Source organism: Balaenoptera ricei, chromosome 1, assembly GCF_028023285.1.
Source record: "Balaenoptera ricei isolate mBalRic1 chromosome 1, mBalRic1.hap2, whole genome shotgun sequence".
Classification (NCBI taxonomy): domain Eukaryota; kingdom Metazoa; phylum Chordata; class Mammalia; order Artiodactyla; family Balaenopteridae; genus Balaenoptera; species Balaenoptera ricei.
This window is the reverse complement of record NC_082639.1, coordinates 28370717-28392096: the sequence shown is the minus strand read 5'-3', so window position 1 is coordinate 28392096 and position 21380 is coordinate 28370717. Positions and strand designations below refer to the sequence as shown.

Here is a 21380-nt window from a genome sequence, read left to right as displayed (position 1 = left end):
CAAAGGGAAAAAATTACATTGTTCTGTGACATTTAAAATTTTTTAAACATGTAAGACTCTTTTACTGTCAGTTAAAATGTATAGAGAAATGAAGAATACTGTGTAATATTTACTATTTTATAATTTAAAACATAAGAAACATTGAAAATCAATATTTTGTTTCTTTGTAAAAATGTTACCAAGAAAGTAAGACAGTGCTTACCTCCTTCTTTTCCTCATATAACTTACGATACAGAATAAGTATCTCTTCCAAGCCTTGGCAAAATGTCATAAATTTTTCCAAGTTTGGTAGAACATGCAACATTTTATCCTTTGCCCTTTCAATCTTGTCATATACTTCCAAGAATTCCTTTAACGTGATATTTTTGCCAGTCACTTCCTCTGAGACATCTTCATCCTTTCTGTCACAATCACTTTTTTTCATTTATGTTCATAAATTTGCCTTTACTAAGTTCCTCAGACTTTACATCTATATTCTCCACCTTATGACCACTTCATGATCCTATGTCTTCAATCACATAAATTACTGATGAGACTGCCTTCCAAAACAGACCTATCCCACATTAAATAGTTTATGATCAATTATTTGCTCAACTAATCTTTGGAATCTGGGAGTAAAATTCACAGCAGCGGCTTCCCTGGTGGCGCAGTGGTTGAGAATCTGCCTGCTAATGCAGGGGACACGGGTTCGAGCCCTGGTCTGGGAAGATCGCACATGCCGCGGAGCAACTAGGCCCGTGAGCCACAACTACTGAGCCTGCGCGTCTGGAGCCTGTGCTCCGCAGCAAGAGAGGCCACGATAGTGAGAGGCCCGCGCACCGCGATGAAGAGCGGCCCCCGCTTGCCGCAACTAGAGAAAGCCCTCGCACAGAAACGAAGACCCAACACAGCCAAAAATAAATAAATAAATAAATAAAAATTAAAAAAAAAAATTCACAGCAGCATCCCTATCTGCTCTAGCAGCTTTAATCTATGCTGATTCTGAAATGAAACCAGCCTTTACTGGTAATGAAAATTTCTTCAGCCTTCTTGTAATTAGTTTTCTTTCAATGCAGCTTGGCATGAATGCTAGCCAAACTGATTGAGATCTGTTTCTATTACAATTTAAACTATATGATGTTGAAGCAATTTTACCTTATTTTTTATATTCATCTCATGTTTTCAATACAGTTCATACCAAACCTTCATACAGAAAAAGTACTTGTCCTATCTTCACTACCTGCCACTATTTTCAAATCTTCTATAACATCCAATTTTTCAGATCTAGTATTATCACCTTTCATTTCTTTGATGAACTTCCATCTTTGCTGGTCAACTCTCTCCTTTGATTGCCCAGTTTTGTAAAATGTCACATGAATTTATCATTGGAAAACAAGGAGGTAACACATCTATACACTTTGCTATCTGTACAAAAAATAAATAACAGATGCACAGTGACCAACCTCCAACAGACTTTGAGAGAAGTAATGTGACTGGTCACCAATTATGATGGGCATCTATCTATTGATATATGTAGTGATTTGTAAACTGAAGAGCAAGCATCAAAATTTATACACTACACAATTATTCACAGTTAACATACCATGGTAAATGACAGCTAAACTGTGTTGTTAGGTGACCAGTGTTTTTTAACTAAACTATACCAACAGAAATTCGAGCATATCAGAAGCCTGCAAAGTGAAGACTGACTGTACAAAGAAAACAAAATGTAAGTATGTAGTTAGATGTGGAAAATATTTGCTGTCAAATATGTAATAGGTCTCAAGAAAGACTGTTAGTATCAGTAGAGTTTCTTTCTAGATGCTGCTCTGCTACTAATTCACTAACAGACCTTAAGCTAGAAACTTAACTCTTCAGGGGCTCAAATTCTTCAACCCATATAAATGAATGAAGTTGGTCTACAATATCCTAAAAGTTCGCTCCAAACTCTCAAACTTGAGGCTCACAATTCACTTCAAGCTAGGCATAAACTAAAAACTCAAATTGGTGTAACAGAGACTGAAAACTTGATGAAGACACTAAAAAAGTAGACCTCACTCTCTCTCCTTAGGTGCTTTTTTCCCAATTAAATGACTTAAGATATTGACAAGTCTTCCCTTAAAATGGAATCAAATCCATACTCCTTTCACATTTTTATTCATTCTAAAATTTACGTAAAGTAAAATATAATAATTATTTCCACTAAAGTTACTTTGACATGAACTAAAAATTAAATAGGCTTGATTTCTCCAACAAAACAAAACTGACTCACTATCAACTTACTATAAGTATACTTAGTGTTTGTAATTAATATCTCGTGTACTGTCAGCACACCTTATTAGTAGCGTTTTTTAAGTGCTATGTAGAAAACCAAAGTTATAATTAGAAGCAACTGAAGTGGACTTTACTGGTGGTGCAGTGGTTAAGAACCCGCCTGCCAATGCAGGGGACACGGGTTCGAGCCCTGGTCCAGGAAGAACCCACATGCCGCGGAGCAACTAAGCCCGTGCACCACAACTAGTGAGCCTGTGCTGTAGAGCCCGCGACCCACAACTACTAAGCCCGTATGCCACAACTACTGAAACCCACGTGCCTAGAGCCCGTGCTCCGCAACAAGAGAAGCCACTGCAATGAGAAGCCCGCGCACCGCAACGAAGAGTAGCCTCAAATCGCTGCAACTAGAGAAAGCCCACACGCAGCAACGAAGACCCAACGCAGCCAAAAATTAATTAATTTTAAAAACAAAAGACACAACTGAAGTAAGCTGATTTTACAAATTCATAATTCTATGAAATGAAGCAACTGAATTAATTTCAAATTCAGAATTATATTGAACTTAGACAATAGAAATGTATTACTAAAGATTCACAGAATGCTATCATTTCACTGCTTAATTAACATGCATATTTTAATGAAAAAGACATTTGTTCAAATAGCTACAAAAACCTAATAAATAAAATGGACAATATTTATCACCACAGACAGAGTATAGATTCTCAGTCATTGCAGAGAAAAAAACTTCAAATAAAAATCAGACTCAACTGTGAAAAGCTATCATCCTAAAATAACTTCTTTTATGACTTTTTTCACAACAGCTAATGAGAAAATTAAGCTATCCAGATTTAAAAAGTAAAAAGGAAAGTCATTTTTGAATAGGTGGACAATGTCTTCCTTTCAATATGAATATGTATTGACAGAATGCTACATTTACCCTAAAACATAAACTAAGGAAGAAGGAAAATATGTGCTCCCATGATTCTTTATAATATGTTTGAAACTGTTTAGCTATACTTTTGTCATCAAGTTTTCTACTCCAAAATGATGTATAAATTTGGTTCCTCATTTGGAAGCTCAGGAACATTTATTATAAAATTCATGGGACCTCCCTGGCAGTCCAGTGGTTAAGACTCCAAGTTTCCAACGCAGGGGGCGAGGGTCCAATCCCTGGTCAGGGAACTAAGATCCCACGTGTCAGATGGCCAAAACAAAACAAAACAAATAATATTCACTGTTATTAAGATCCCACAGGCCGCACAGCACAGCCAGAAAAAAACAAAAGCAAAAAACAAAAAACAAAAAAGTAATAATAAAATTCGTGATATCCCTCAAGGGAAATATCTTCACTGCTTCCTAATATCTACAACAAATACAAACTTGTAAATTATAAAACTTACAATAAATAAAAGTTTTCTGCAATTATTTAAGGTAAAAATAAAAAACTCGGATCCCTCACATCAATCAAGATGCAAACTGCCACAACCCAAAAAAGTAAAAATCAATCCGAAGAAATCTCCTAAATCATATATTGACAAAAAATTGAAAAGTTAATTGATGTCTAGCTTCAAAGTATCTGTGGAATGAAAAAACAAAGGCAAACAAAGATTACTCAGCCTACAAATATCTGCCGCCATCTAAGAAACCTTTGAAAAAGAAAACCCCAGAAGCAGTGGTTCTCTACATGTGGTTCTTAGACCATAAGGGTCCCAGAATCCTTTCAGGAGTCCCCCAAAGTCAAAACTATTTTCACAGTAATACTAAGACATTCCTTGTATTTTTACCATGTTGACATCTGCACTAATGGTACAAAATCAATTCTGGGTACAACTACTGGCCCCTTAGGCAGTAGCACCAAACTGTACTGGTCGTTGAGTGTATTCATCACTGCCCAATAATGGCTGTCACGCATATATATTAGAAAGAAAATATGATTTAAATATTTAAAATTTCTTGAGAGAGTATCTCGTAGAACTAACCAGACATGATCAAGCACTTCTATTTAAAGAATAACTTAAAAGCAAGCCCAGGCAGTTCAAGTTTAATTGAAATTAAAATATTAATTCCTTTAGTGATAACCCACTAACTTTTTCTATCACGAAAGACATTTACAAAATCTAAGTTTTCTGTGTTTTTTCCAAAGTCACAATTAATGTATGATAATAAGATTGTATGTAATTATACTTAAGTGTAACATTTAATATATTAAACAAGATAATATAGGTAGAGGCCAGAAGGATCAAACTTAAATTGTCACTAAAAAAAATTATTTTTAGTTAAAAAATAATTTTTAACTAAATTTTCATAGTTCTTAGTTCTCACACCTAATTTACTGTGTCATGTTATGTTAATCCCAGATAATCTGACAGACCAGTAAAAAAGAAACCAATAAAAATATGTCTAACAAGATTGAAAACGTAGTATTTCTAGATCATTCACCTTATAAAAAAACGAGAGTTGGGACTTCCCTGGTGGCGCAGTGGTTTAGAATCCACCTGCCAATGCAGGCGACATGGGTTCGATCCCTGGTCCGGGAGGATCCCACATGCCACGGAGCAACTAAGCCCGTGCGCCACAACTACTGAGCCTGCACTCTAGAGCTCGCGAGCCACAACTACTGAGGCCGTGTGCCACAACTACTGAAGCCCGCGAGCCTAGAACCCGTGCTCCACAACAAAAGAAGCCACCGCAATGAGAAGCCCATGCACCACAACGAAGAGTAGCCCCCGCTCGCTGCAACTAGAGAAAGCCCACGCGCAGCAACGAAGAACCAACGCAGCCAAAAATAAATAAATAAAGATTTTTTAAAAAAAGAAAAAAACGAGAGTTGTCATTTTAAATGAACTTTTTGTTAAATGCATACAGGCATACCTTGTTTTATTATGCTTCATTTTATTGCACTTTACACATTGAGTTTTTTACAAATTGAAGATTTGTGGCAACCCTGCATCAAGTAAGCCTATCAGCACTCTTTTTCCAAAAGCTTCTCACTTTCTGTCTCTGTGTCACATTTTGGTAATTCTCACAATATTTCAATTTTTTCATTATTATTTTTACGGTGATCTGTGATCAGTGACCTTTGATATTAACATTGTAATTTTTTCAGGGTGTCATGAACTACAGCTATATAAGACAGTGAATTTAACTGATAAGTGTGTGTGTCCTGACTGCTCCACTAACCAGCCATCCCCCCCTCTCTCTCCCTCTCCTCAGGCCTCCCTGTTCCCTGAGACACAACAATATTGAAACTAGGCCAGTTAATAACCCAACAATCGCTTCTAAGTGTTCAAGTAAAAGGAAGAGCTGCACACCTCTCGTTTTAAATCAAAAACTAGAAATGATTAAGCTTAGTGAGGAAGACATGTCAAATGCCGATAGGGCAAAAGCTAGGCTTCTTGCACCAAACAGTTGGCTAAGATATGAATGCAAAGGAGAAATAATTGTAGGAAATAAAAAGTGCTACTCCAGTGAACACACGAATGATAGGAATGCAGAAGAGCCTTATTACTGATACAGAGAAAGTTTTAGTGGTCTGGAGAGAAGATCAAAGCAGCCACAACACTCCCTTAAGCCAAAGCCTAATCCAGAGCAAGGCTCTAACTCTATCTTCAGTTCTATGAAGGCTGAGAGAGGTGAGAAAGCCACAGAAAAAAGACTGAAGCTGGCAGAGGTTGGTTCATGGGGTTTAAGGAAAGAAGTCATCTCCATAACACCAAAGGACAAGGTGAAGCAGCAAGTACTGATGTAGAAGCTGCAGAAAGTTATCCAGAAGATCTAAGATAATTAATGAAGTTGGTTACACTAAACAGCAGATTTTCAAGGTAGATGAAACAGCCTTTTACTGGAATAATATGCTATCCAGGACTTTCATAATTAGAGAAGTCAATGCCTGGCTTCAAAGTTTCAAAGGACAGGCTGATTCGTGTAGGGGCTAATGTAGCTGGTGACTTGAAGTTGAAGCCAGAGCTCACTTACCATTCTGAAAATCCAAGCGCCCTTAAGAATTATGCTAAATCTACTCTGCCTGTGCTCTACAAATACAACAACAAAGCCTAGATGACAGCACATCTGTTGAAAAGATGTTTTACTGACTATTTTAAGCCCACTGTCGAGACCTACTGCTCAGAAAAAAAAAATTCCTTTCAAAATATTACTGCTCACTGACAATGCATCTGGTCACTCAAGAGCTCCAATGGAGATTAATGTTGTTTCGTGTCTGCTAACACAACATTCATTCTGCAGCCCATGGATCAAGAGGTCACTGTGGCTTTCAAGTCTTATTACTTAAGAAATACATTTCATAAGACTATAGCTGCAATAGACAGTGATTTCCTCTGCTGGATCTGGGCAAAGCCAACTGGAAGCCTTCTGGAAAGGATTCACCATTCCAGATGTCATTAAGAACATTCATGATTCATGGAAAGAGGTCAAAATATCAACATTAACAGGAGTTTGGAGGAAGTTGATTTCAACTTTCATGGATGACTTTGAAGGGTTTAAGACTTTGGTGGAGGAAGTAAGTGCAGATGTGGTAGAAACAGCAAGAGAAACAGAATTAGAATTGGACCCTGACAATGTGATTGAATTTCTGCAATCTCATGATGAAATTATAACCAACAAGGAGTCACTCCTTCGGGATAAGCAAAAGAGTGGTTGAGAAGAAATCTACTCCTGGTGAAGATGCTGTGAAGACTGTTGAAATAACAACAAAGGACTTAGAACATCATATAAACTTAGTTGATAAAGTAGTGATAGGATTTGAGAGGAACGACTCCAATATTGAAATTTTACTGTGGGTAAAATGCTATCAAACAGCATTACATGCTAGAGAGAAATCATTTGTGAAAGGAAGGGTCAATTCATGCAGCAAACTTAACTGCTGTCTTATTTTAAGAAATTGCCACAGTTGCCACAATCTTCAGCAATCACCACCCTATTCAGTCAGCAGCCATCAACATCAAGGCAGGAGGCCCTTCCACCAGAAATAATATGATTTGCTGAATGCTCAGATAATGGTTGGCATTTTTAAGCAATAAAGTATTTTAAAATTAAGGTATGCATATTGTTTTTTCAGATACAATGCTATTGCACACAATAGACTATAATACAGTATAAATATAACTTTCATATGCACTAGGAAACCGAAAATTCATGTGAGTTGCTTTATTGATATATTCGATTTATTACAATGATCTGGAACTGAACACACAATACCTCTGAGATATGTCTATATGTGCTCTCTCTTACCAAAAGTGAGGAAAAGACAATCTATATAAAATTTCCTAGCTAGAGAAACTGGATGAACTCAATCATTTGTCTGTAAAACTCTTAACTAATGAAATTCTATAAATGCTGTTTTAGAATTATTTAAAGATTAGCTGCTCCCTTTTTGAAAGGACATACATACACCTGAAACATATCTCTTTAAACCAAGAATATATAATAACTGTATGTATGCATAAATTACATAGGTGTGTATATAGAAAAATTGATATATATAATCTCAACGATAAGTACTTACGTAATATTCAAAATTTTAAATAATCATGTATCACTCTGATAAACATAAAATAAAATTGTAAGCCCAAATAAGTTATACTATGTACACAATTAAAATATATACACTTTGAATATAACTCTTTTTTAAAATAAATTTATTTATTTATTTATTTATTTTTGGCTGCATGGGGTCTTCGTTGCTGCGTGTGGGTTTTCTCTAGTTGCAGCGAGCGGGGGCTACTCTTCGTTGCAGTGCGTGGGCTTCTCATTGCAGTGGCTTCTCTGGCTTCTCTTGTGGAGCACAGGCTCTAGGTGTGCGGGCTTCAGTACTTGCGGCACACGGGCTCAGCAGTTGTGGCTCACGGGCCCTAGAGCACGCGGGCTCAGTAGTTGTGGTTTGCGGGCTCTAGAACGCAGGCTCGGTAGCTGTGGTGCATGGGCTTAGTTGCTCTGCAGCATGTGGGATCTTCCCAGACCAGGGCTCCAACACATGTCCCCTGCATTGGTAGGTGGATTCTTAACCACTGTGCCACCATGGAAGTCCCTTGATCCACTTTCCATGTCAACTTAAGCTTTTGGAGTAGCTTTAATCATCCGCATGCAATCAACTGCTTGGCCCGGTTTTGTGTTTTTCCTCTTGTTCTACCTGACTAGAACGTACTATTCCGTCAGCTTCTGACAGCTCAAACTGGCAATCTCCTAGATAAGTAAAGTCTGGATCTGGAATAAACGAATATTTTGATGGAAATCCCAGTCCTTCAAGTTCTTCATCAGAACTGAACTTAATCCACATGAATCTCCCTGGTGATCTAATTAATGGAGGGCTTTTCACAGCACAGTAACGATCTACAAGTGGAGAGAAACCAAACGGCCCATCTTGAACTTCCAAGTGATCAAACCGACTTTCAAATGATGGTTCTATAATAATAATGTTCATCAAAGGTCAACTCTGTTTTCTGACATGGAGCAGCTTCCAAAATGTAGATATATTCTTTGTATGGTGGATATGAGTCAGGATACTTTGGTGAAGTAAAATGACCTCCATTGCTGGTTCAAACCCAAATCCCACACTGGGTTGCAGGAATGTGCTTGATTCCAATATTTTGTCCATCTTGGGTCTTTTGGCCACAGCAGTACCTTCCACTACAAGTATTGTTATTAACAACACTTTGAGGACCGAGCAGAGCTGCTCTAGGGCTGTGTTCCCGAGCTGCCCAGCGCTTCGCGAGGGGCCAAGGTGGCGGTGGTGGAAGCACGGGGCTCACAGCTCATGGCGGCAGCAGCCCCACTCCGTCCCCATAGCCTGCAACCAGGTTGCTCCCTGCGGGGCAGGCCTCAGGTCTGGGGCCCGCCATACCCAAGCCTCTCGGCGGGCTCTCATGCTGCCCCAGCCCCCCGACGGGCACCACCTCCTGCTCCGCAGCGCTCCGTCTCATTGACCGCCTCAGAGCCAGGAAGCACAGACGCGAGGGACCAGACCTATGCAGGCCAGTCTGCCTGTGGCCACAGAGCAAACCCCGCTGAAGTGGCCTAATATAATTTTTTAAAAACAAAATGGCAACAACTGAAAACACAATAAAGATCTTTATCTTAGCCAACACACACACACACGCACACACACACACACACACACACACCCTTTACAAATAACCTAACTTCCAGAACTGTCCCTGGGAACAAAATAACAGATAAAAGCTTATTTTTAAAAACAGGCAGGATAGACATTTTTGCCACATTATTTTCAACTATGAAAAATTATTAAAAAGTCCCTATGCAGGGAAACGATTAAGTTATATATTAGTACACATTATACTATGGAATTCTATGCAGACTTTACAAAGAATGAGGTAGAAAGTTCTGGAGATGGATGGAGAAGATGTTTGCCTAATATTCTGAATATACTTATTGTCACTGAACTTAAAAATGATTAAAATGGCAAATGTTATGTATATTTTAACACCATAGAAACACACATACAAATAAGGTAGATCTGAATATACTACTATGATGGGACACACACTGAGAGAAAACAGAAAGATTTAAAACTCTGAAACAACTTAAGGACAGAAAAACTAACAGAAAGACCAATGTCTCAACAAGGAAACAGAAGATATAATGAAAAAACAGATTAAAATTTTAAAACTGAAAAATGAAAAAACCAAAGTAAGAACTCACTGAGTGGTTACCAGGGGCTGGGGGGAGGGGCAAGGGGGTAACAGGATAGTCATTATTTAATGGGTAAAGAGTTTCAGTTTGTGATAATGGAATAGCTCTGAAGATGGATAGGGTTTACACATCAATGTGAAAGTTATTAACGCCAATTAATTCTACACTTAAAAATGGGTGAAATAGTAAATTTTGTTATGTATACTTTACCACAATAAAAAAATGCATAATGAATAAAACTAAAACAAACCCTCATTCATGGGCTCATTAGCAAAACAGAGATGGAGAGGAAGGAGTCATGAAAATAGATTAACAGAATCACCTAATCTTAAAAAAAAAGAGAAAAAAAGATTGGGGGGGTTAAAAAAGAATGGTGCCTCAGAAATCTGTGAGCCATATCACAATACAACATTCATGTAATCAGAAGCCAGGAAGAAAAGAAAACCTGGAGTGCAGAAAAAATACTTGAAGAAATAATGGCTGAAAACTTCACAAGCTTGAAAAAACACATATATATCTGCAGATTTAAGATAAGCAAACCCCAAACAGGATAAATCTAAAGATATTCACATTAAGACACTCATAATTAAACTGCTGAAAACTAAAAACAAAGAAAGACATCTCAAAAACAGGCAGAGAAAAACAACACTTTACTTATCACTGCATATTTCTCATCAGAAATCTTGGATGCTAAAAAAAAATGGAAACTATTTTTAAAGTGCTAAGAAAAAAGAACTATTAACTCATAAATATATATACAATGAATATACCTTTTGGAATAAAGGTGACATAAGGATATTCTTTGATGAGGAAAACTAAAAGCATTCACTATCAGTGGACCTGCTCTAAAAGAAGTGTTAAGAAAGTTTCTTGACCCAAGTGAAATGATATCAAAAAGAAATTCAGAATATCACGAATGAAGAAAGAGCAACAGAAACTAGTAACTATCTGAATAACTATAAGCACAGACCAATCTTCTACCCTTGAGTTTTTTAACATATGTTTGACATCTGAATATAAAAATTATAATATACAATAGGAATTAGGTATGTATATGAAATACAACAACAACAACAAAAAACGGGAAGGATAAAACAACTTATATGGTGATATCTAAATTTCACTTGAAGTGATGAAACATGGATTCTAAGAAGCCAGTCTCAAAATGTTAACATTCTGTTTCAGTTCACCATTCACAAGTCTCCAAAAGACAAAATTATACTGACAGAAAACAAAACGGTGGTTGCCAGTGGTTAAGCAGGAACAGATAATAGGACTATAAAAAAAATATCATGGTAGAGTTTTTTGAAGTGAGAGAATTGTTAGGAATCTTGTTTGTAGTGTTGGTTACAGGAATCTATGTCTGTGTTCAAAATTCATACAAATATACACCAAATCCAAAAAAAGAAATTTTAGCATTTGTTCATTTCTAAAATAAAATACACATACACATGCAAGATAAGCTTATACATAATCATAAATAAATATACTGAGTAGTGAAATTACAAAAGATTTTTATTTTTATATCTTTTTAAAATCTTTCAAACTGTCTAAAATGACTAAATGCTTTTGTAATAAAATAAAATGATTCAAAACTAACCAAACTATACTTAAACTATGAGTATGCCACTTAAATACAGTTCACAAATAGTATTACTTGAAAAATGAATAAATTAGAACGTAACGTGGGACTTCACTGGTGGCACAGTGGTTAAAAATCTGCCTGCCAATGCAGGGGACACAGGTTCAATCCCTGGTCCAGGAAGATCCCACATGCCACAGAGCAACTAAGCCCATGTGCCGCAACTACTGAGCCCACGCTCCGCAACTACTGAAGCCCGCGCAGTCTAGGGACCACATGCCACAACTACTGAGCCCGTGTGCTGCAACAACTGAATCCTGCAAGCCTAGGGTGTGCTCTGCAACAAGAGAAGCCACTGCAATGAGAAGCCCGCACACCGGGATGAAGAGTAGCCCCTGCTCACCACAACTAGAGAAAGCCTGCATGAAGCAACAAAGACCCAATGCAGTCAAATAAATAAATAAATAAATACCTATCCCCCCCACACACAAAAAAACAACACAATGTATTCTGAGATCTCAAAGTGTAAAGCTTAATCATAACAGCAGACAGCTGCTATCTAACCCCCACCCCATTCTCTCACAATGAATTGCCCTCTCTCAAAATTTACAACAAATAATCACAAGGACTCTAAAGAATCATATTAAACTGTACAGCCACATGCAAAAGAATGAAACTGGACCACTATCTTACACCATACACAAAAAGTAACTCAAAATCGTTAAAGACATGAATGTAAGAACTGAAACCATAAAGTTCCTAGAAAAACATAGACAGTAAGCTCCTTGACATCAATCTTGCAGATGATTTTTTGGATTTAACACCAAAAATAAAAGGCAAAGAAAGAAAAAAAAAAAAAAAGGTGGGTTTACATCAAACTAAAAACCTTCTGCACACCAAAGGAAAACATTGACCAAATGAAAGGGCAACATACAGGAGAAAATATTTGCAGATCATATATCTGACGAGATTAATATCCAAAGTATACCAAAAACTCATACAACCCAATAGGAATAAAGAAAACATTCCAATTAAATAATGGGCAGAGGATCTAAACAAATATTTTTCCAAAGACATACAGATGATGAACAGGTACAGAAAAATGAGCTAAAAGCCACTAATCATCAGGGAAATACAAATCAAAACCACAAACCTGTTAGGATGGCTCTTAATAAAAAGACAAGAAATAACTTCTTGTGAGAATGTTGAAAAAAGAGAACCCTTATGTACTGTTGGTGACAACATAAACTGGTGCAGGTACTATGTAAAACAGTATGGAGATTCCTCAAGAAATTAAAAATAGGTCTTCCCTCATGGCACAGTAGTTAAGAATCCGCCTGCCAATGCAGGGGACACAGGTTTGAGCGCTGGTCCAGGAAGACCCCACATGCCGCGGAGCAACCAAGCCCGTGCAGCACAACTACCGAGCCTGCTCTCTAGAGCCCGCAAACCACAACTACAGAAGCCTGCGAACCTAGAGCCCATGCTCCGCAACGAGAAGCCACCACAATGAAAAGCCCATGCACCGCAACAAAGAGTAGCCCCCACTCACTGCAACTAAAGAAAGCCCGTGCGCAGCAACGAAGACCCAATGAAGCCAAAAATAAATACATAAAATAAATAAATTTATTTTAAAAAAGAAATTAAAAACAGAATTACCATATGATTGAGCAATTCCACTTCTGAGAATTTACCAAAGAAAATGAAAACTCTAACTTCAAAAGATATATGCACCCCCATGTTCACTGCAGCATTATTTACAATAGCCAAGACATGGAAGCAACCTAAGTATAAATCAATAGATGAACAGATTAAAAAAAGTGGTATATATACACAATGGATATTATTCAGCCATGCAAAAGGGGAAGTCTTGCCATCGGCAGCAACATGAATATACCTTGAGGGCATTATACTAAGTAAAATAAGACAGACAACTACTGCATGATCTCACTTACACGTAGAATCAAAAAACAAAAACAAAAACGAACCAAGCTTATAGATACAGAGAACACATTGATGGCTGCCAGAGGTTGGGGGGGAAAGGGGTAGGCAAAATCGGGGAAGGGGGTCAAAAGGTACAAACTTCCACTAATAAACCAAATAAGTCATAAGGATATAATGTACAGCATGATGACTACAGTTAATAATGCTGTACTACATATTTGAAAGTTACTAAAGAGCAGATCTTAAAAGTTCTCATCAAAGAAAAAAACTTCTAACACTATGGTGATGTGTGTTAACTAGACCTGCTGTGGTGATCATTTCACAATATATACAAATATAAGAATCATTACACTGTATTCCTGAAAGTAATGTCAGACGAGGAGCTGGAATAACCTACATAAATGATAACCACCCATCAGCAGACAAGCGGATTAAACTTTTACTGAGCTCTGCCCAACAGAGCAATACCCAGCTCTACACACCACCAGTCCCTCCCATCAGGAAGCTTGCACAAGGCTCTTAGATAGCCTCGTCCACCAGAGGGCAGACAGCAGAAGCAAGAAGAACTACAATCCTGTAGACTGTGGAACGAAAACCACATTCACAGAAAGATAGACAAAATGAAAAGGCAGAGGACTATGTACCAGATGAAGGAACAAGATAAAACCCCAGAAAAACAGCTAAATGAAGTGGAGATAAGCAACCTTCCTGAAAGAGAACTCAGAATAATGATAGTAAAGACAATCCAGGACTTTGGGAAAAGAATGGAGGCAAAGATCAAGAAGATGCAAGAAATGTTTAACAAAGACCTAGAAGAATTAAAGGACAAACAGAGATGCACAATACAACAACTGAAATGAAAAATACACTAGAAGGAATCAATAGCAGAATACCTGACTCAGAAGAAGGGATAAGTGACCTGGAAGACAAAATAATGGAATTCACTGCCATGGAACAGAATAAAGAAAAAAGAATTAAAAGAAATGAAAAACAGCCTAAGAAACTTCTGGAACAATATTAAACATACCAACATTCACATTGTAGGAGTCCCAGAAGGAAATGAGACAGAGAAAATACCAAGAAAACATGTGAAGAGATTATAGTCGAAAACTTTCCGAACACAGGAAAGGAAATAGCTACCCAATTCCAGGAAGCACAGAGAGTCCCAGGCAGGATAAACCCAAGGAGAAGCATGTCGAGACACATAGCAATCAAACTGACAAAATTAACGACAGGGCTCCCCTGGTGGCGCAGTGGTTAAGAATCCACCCGCCAATGCAGGGGACACAGGTTCGAGCCGTGGTCCAGGAATATCCCACATGCCACAGAGCGACTAAGACCGTGCGCCACAACTACTCAGCCTGCACTCTAGAGACTACAAGCTACAACCACTGAGCCCACGTGCGACAACTACTGAAGCCTGCACACCTGAAGCCCGAGCTCTGCAACGAAACAAGCCACCACAATGAGACGCCCACGTTCCACAACAAAGAGTAGCCCCTGGTCGCTGCAACTAGAAAAAGCCCGCATGCAGCAACACAGACCCAATGCAGCCATAAATAACTTAATTAATTTTAAAAAAGATTAAAGACAAAGAAAAATTATTCAAAGCAACAAGGGAAAAACAACAAATAACATACAAGTGAACTCCCATAAGGTTAACAGCTGATTTCGCAGCAGAAACTCTACAGGCCAGAAGGGAGTGGCATGATATATTTAAAGTGATGAAAGGGAAAAACCTACAAACAAGATTACTCTACCCGACAAGGTTCTCATTCAGATTATAGGGAGAAATCAAAAGCTTTACAAAGAAGTAAAAGCTAAGAGAATTAGGCAACACCAAAATAGCTCTACAACAAATGCTAAAGCAACTTCCCTAAGTGGGAAACACAACAGAAGAAAAGGACCTACAAAAACAAACCCAAAACAATTAAGAAAACAGTAATAGAAACATACATATCAATAATTACCTTAAATGTGAATAAGTGCTACAACCAAAAGACACAGGCTCACTGAATGGATACAAATACAAGACCCATATATATGCTGTCCGCAAGAAACCCACTTCAGACCTAGGGACACATACAGACTAAAAATGAGGGAATGGAAAAAGATAACCCATGCAAATGGAAATCGAAAGAAAGCTGGAGTAACAAAACTCATATCCAATAAAATAGACTTTAAAATAAACAATGTTACAAGAGACAAGGAAGGACACTACACAATGAACAAGGGATCAATCCAAGAACAAGATATAACTATTATAAATATATATGCAGCCAACATAGAAGCACTTCAATACATAAGGCAAATGCAAACAACTATAAAACAGGAAATCGACAGCAACACAACAATACCGGGAGACTTTAACACCTCAATTACACCAATGGACAGATCATCCAAGCAGAAAATTAAGAAGGAAAAACAAGCTTTATTTTTAAATTATTTATTTTTGGCTGTGTTGGGTCTTCGATGCTGCACATGGGCTTTATTCGTGGTGAGTGGGGGCTACACATCATTGTGGTGCGCAGGCTTCTCATTACGGTGGCTCCTCTTGTTGTGGAGCATGAGCTCTAGGCACGCGGGCTCAGTAGTTGTGGCTCACGGGCTCTAGAGCGCAGGCTCAGTAGTTGTGGCTCATGGGCTTAGTTGCTCCACGGCACGTGGGATCTTCCCGGGCCAGGGCTTGAACCCATGTCCCCTACATTGGCAGGTGGATTCTTAACCACTGCGCCACCAGGGAAGCCCAAAACACAAGCCTTAAATGACACAATACCAGATAGATTTAATTGATATTCACAGGACTTTCCATCCCGTAACAGCAGATTACACTTTCTTCTCAAATGCACACGGAACAATCTCCAGGATATATCACATCTTGGGTCACAAATCAAGCCTTGGTAAATTTTAGAAAACTGAAATCATATCAAGCATCTTTTGCGAGCACAACGCTATGAGATTAGAAATGAACTAGAGGGAAAATAACGTAAAAAACACAAACACATGGAGGCTAAACAATACGTTACTAAATAACCAACAGATCACTGAAGAAATCAAAGAGAAAATCATACAATACCTAGAGACAAGTGAAAACGAAAACACGATGATCCAAAGCCTATGGGATGCAGCAAAAACAGTTCTAAGAGGCAAGTTTATAGCAATACAATCCTAGCTCAAGAAACAAGAAAAATCTCAAACAATCTAACCTTACACCTAAAGGAGGTAGAGAAAGAAGAACAAAGAAAACCCAAAGTTAGTAGATGGAAAGAATCATTAAGATCAGAGCACACGTAAATGAAATAGAAACAAAGGAAATAGCAAAGACCAATAAAACTAAAAGCTGGTTCTTTGAGAAGATAAACAAAATTGATAAACCTTTAGCCAGACTCACCGAGAGAAAGAGGGAGAGAACTCAAATCAGTAAAATTATAAATGAAAAAGGAGAAGTTACAACGGACACCGTACAAAGCATCATAAGAAACTACTACAACCAACTCTATGCCAATAAAATGGACAACCTGGAAGAAATGGACAAATTCTTAGCAAGGTATAACCTTCCAAGACTGAACGAGGAAGAAATAGAAAATATGAACAGACCAATCACAAGTAAGAAGTTTAAACTGTGAGTAAAAATCTTCCAACAAACAAAAGTCCAGGACCAGATGGCTTCACAGGTGAAATCTATAAAACATTTAGAGAAGAGCTAACACCCATCCTTCTCAAACTCCTCCAAAAAATTGCAGAGGAAGGAACATCCCAAACTCACTCTACGAGGCTTCCATCACCCTGATACCAAAACCAGACAGAGATACTACAAAAACCAGAAAATTACAGACAACAACACTGATGAATATAGATGCAAAAATCCTCAACAAAATACTAGCAAACATAATGCAACAACACATTAAAAGGATCATACACCATGTTCAAGTGGGATTTATCCCAGGGATGCAAAGATTCTTCAATATACGCAAATCAATCAATGTGATACACCATATTAACAAATTGAAGAATAAAAACCATATGATCACCTCAATAGATGCAGAAAAAGCTTTTGACCAAATTCAACACACATTTATGATAAACTCTATCCAGAAACTGGGCAAAGAGGGAACCTGCCTCAACATAATAAAGGCCATATACGACAAACCCACAGCAAACATCATTACCAATGGTAAAAAACTGAAAGCATCTCCTCTAAGATCAGGAACAAGACAAGGATGTTCACTCTCGCCACTATTATTCAGCATAGTTCTGCAAGTCCTAGCCACTACAATCAGAGAAGAAAAATAAATGAAAGGAATCCAAATTGGAAAAGAAGAAGTAAAACTGTCACTGTTTGCAGATGACATGATACTATACACAGAGAATCCTAAAGATGCCACCAGAAAACTACTACAGCTAATCAATGAATGTGGTAAAGCAGCAGGATGCAAAATTAATGCACAGAAATCTTTTGCATTCATATACACTAACAACGAAAGAACAGAAAAATTAAGGAAACAATGCCATTCACCACTGCAACAAAAAGAATAAAATACCTAGGAATAAACCTACCTAAGGAGGTGAAAGACCTGTACTCAGAAAACTATAAGACACTGATGAAAGAAATCAAAGATGACACAGAGTGAGATAAATCATGTTCTTGAAAGAATCAATATTGTGAAAATGACTATACTACTCAAAGCAATCTACAGATTCAATGCAATCCCCATCAAACTACCAACAGCGTTTTTCACAGAACTAGAACAAAAAATTTCACAATTTGTATGGAAACACAAAGGACCCTGAATAGCCAAAGCAATCTTGAGAAAGAAAAACGGAGCTGGAGGAATCAGGCTCCCGGACTTCAGACTATACTAGAAAGCTACAGTAATCAAGACAGTATGGTACTGGCAAAAAAACAGAAATATAGATCAATGGAACAGGATAGAAAGCCGAGAGATAAACCCACACACACGGTCACCTTATTTTTGATAAAGGAAGCAAGAATATACAATGGAGAAAAGACAACCTCTTCAATAAATGGTGCTGGGAAAACTGGACAGCTACATGTAAAAGAATGAAATTAGACCACTCTCTAACACCATACACAAAAATAAACTCAATATGAATTAAAGACCTAAATGTAAGACCAGACACTATAAAGCTCTTAGAGGAAAACATAGAAAGAACATGCTTTGACATGAATCACATAAGATCTTTTTTGAGCCACCTCCTAGAGTAATGGAAATAAAAACAAAAATAAACAAATGGGACCTAATGAAACTGTAAAGATTTTGCACAGCAAAGGAAACTATAAATAAGATGAAAAAACAACGCTCAGAATGGGAGAAAATATTTGCAAACGCATCAACGGACAAAGGATTAATCTCCAAAATATATAAACAGCTCATGCAGCTCAATATTAAAAAAACAAACAACCCAATTAAAAAATGGGCAGAAAACCTAAATAGACATTTCTCCAAAGAAGACATACAGATGGCCAAGAGGCACATGAAAAGCTGCTCAACATCACTAATTATTAGAGAAATGCAAATCAAAACTACAGTGAGGTATCATCACACACCAGTTAGAATGGGCATCATCAGAAAACCTACAAACAACAAATGCTGGAGAGGGTGTGAAGAAAGAGAACCCTCTTGCACAGTTGGTGGGAATGTAAATTGATAAAGCCACTATGAAGAACAGTATGGAGGTTCCTTAAAAAACTAAAAACAGAATTACCATATGACCCAGCAATCCCACTACTGGGCATATACCCAGAGAAAACCATAATTCAAATGAGACGTGCACCCCAATGTTCACTGCAGCACTATTTACAATAGCCAGGTAATGGAAGCAACCTAAATGCCCATCGACAGACTGATGGATAAAGAAGCAGTGGTACATCTAATACAATGGAATATTACTCAGCCATAAAAAGGAACGAAATTGGGTCATTTGTAGAGCCGTGGACGAACCTAGAGACTGTCATACAGAGTGAAGTAAGTCAGAAAGAGAAAAATAGATATCATACATTAACGCATATATGTGGAATCTACAAAAATGGTACAGATGAACCAGTCTGCAAGGCAGAAATAGAGACACAGATGTAGAGAACAAACATATGGACACCAAGGGGGGAAAGCGGGGGTGGAGGGGTTGAGGAGAGTGAATTGGGAGATTAGAATTGACATATATACACTAATCTATATAAAATAGATAACTAATAAGAATCTGCTGTATATAAAAATAAAATAAAATTCAAACAAACTTATCCTTTCCTTATAAGATAAGCCTAAGACAGCACCTGAAACAATTTAAATAATGAATATGTTTATTGACTAAATAATGAAAAGATAAAGCTACTCTTATAACCTATGGAAAATATACACTTTCAATCTGCATCAAAGAAATAAGCTAAATTTCCAAAAGTACACCCAAAGAGTAAAGCTTACTGAAACAACCAATAAAAAAAGAAAACAAACAAACAAACAAACAAAAATATATATATATATATATATTTTTTTTTGGCTGCACCCCACAGCTTGTGGGATCTTAGTTCCACAACCAGGGATTGAACCCAGGCACGGCAGTGAAAGCGCCGAGTCCTAACCATTGGACGGCCAGGGAATTACCAAATAAAGTAATTTTTAAAGATGTTAACTGAAAAGATGTATGTTGCAATTTCTAGGGAAACCTCTAAAAAGAAAAATGACACAAAGATGAACACCTAAAAACTCAAAATGGAACAATAAAAGAGACGTAACACAACTAAAAGGGAGTAATGAAGAATAAATGGATAAATAAAAAACAGATTCCAAGATAGAAAACTTAAACTTAACTATAAAAATAATTACATTACCTCTAAAAGAAATAAATGCAACAATTAAGAAGTGTCACACAAGAGAAGAGTAAGACACAACTATATGGTATTACAAGAAACACATTTTAAACATAAAGACACAGATACACTGAAAGTAAAAGGAAAGAGGGGAACACATGCCATTCAGATACTAAGCATAACAAACCTGATTTAACTATATTAATGTCAGATAAAGAAAACTTCAATAGAAAGAGTATTACAAAAAGTCATTTAATAATGATCATCAAGATATAATTCTAAAAGTGTTGGCAACTAATTAACACAACTTAAAAATACATGTGGCTTCCCTGGTGGCGCAGTGGTTGAGAATCTGCCTGCCAATGCAGGGGACACGGGTTCGAGCCCTGGTCTGGGAAGATCCCACATGCCGTGGAGCAACTGGGCCCGTGCGCCACAATTACTGAGCCTGCGCGTCTGGAGCCTGTGCTCCGCAACAAGAGAGGCTGCAACAGTGAGAGGCCCGCGCACCACGATGAAGAGTGGTCCCCGCTTGCCACAACTAGAGAAAGCCCTCGCACAGAAATGAAAACCCAACACAGCCATAAAAATAAATAATAAATAAATAAATTAATTTTAAAAAAAAATACATGAAGCAGGGACTTCTCTGGGGGTGCAGTGGTTAAGAATCCACTTGCCAGGGCTTCCCTGGCAGTGCAGTGGTTGAGAATCTGCCTGCCAATGCAGGGGACGCAGGTTCGAGCCCTGGTCTGGGAGGATCCCGCATGCCGCGGAGCAGCTGGGCCCGTGAGCCACAATTGCTGAGCCTGCGCGTCTGGAGCCCGTGCTCCGCAATGGGAGAGGCCGCGATGGTGAGAGGCCCGGGCACTGCGATGAAGAGTGGCCCCTGCTTGCCGCAACTGGAGAAAGCCCTCGCACAGAAACGAAGACCCAACACAGCAAGCAAGCAAGCAATAAATAAATAAATAAATAAATAAGTGTTTTCCAACTGCTAGATGTTAAAAAAAAAAAAACAATCCGCTTGCCAGTGCAGGGGATATGGGTTCGAGCCGTGGTCAGGGAAGATCCCACATGCTGTGGAGCAACTAAGCCTGTGCACCACAACTACTG

The 21380-nt window shown here is 38.0% G+C and overlaps 1 protein-coding gene and 1 pseudogene across 5 annotated transcripts in view; both read right to left on the bottom strand.

Moving 5' to 3' along the window:
* ZMYM4 (zinc finger MYM-type containing 4) overlaps positions 1-21380 on the bottom strand; it is a 177839-nt gene that overhangs the window by 108635 nt on the left and 47824 nt on the right. The window lies entirely within an intron of this gene.
* LOC132347050 (neuropilin and tolloid-like protein 2) lies at positions 8320-9188 on the bottom strand (annotated as a pseudogene).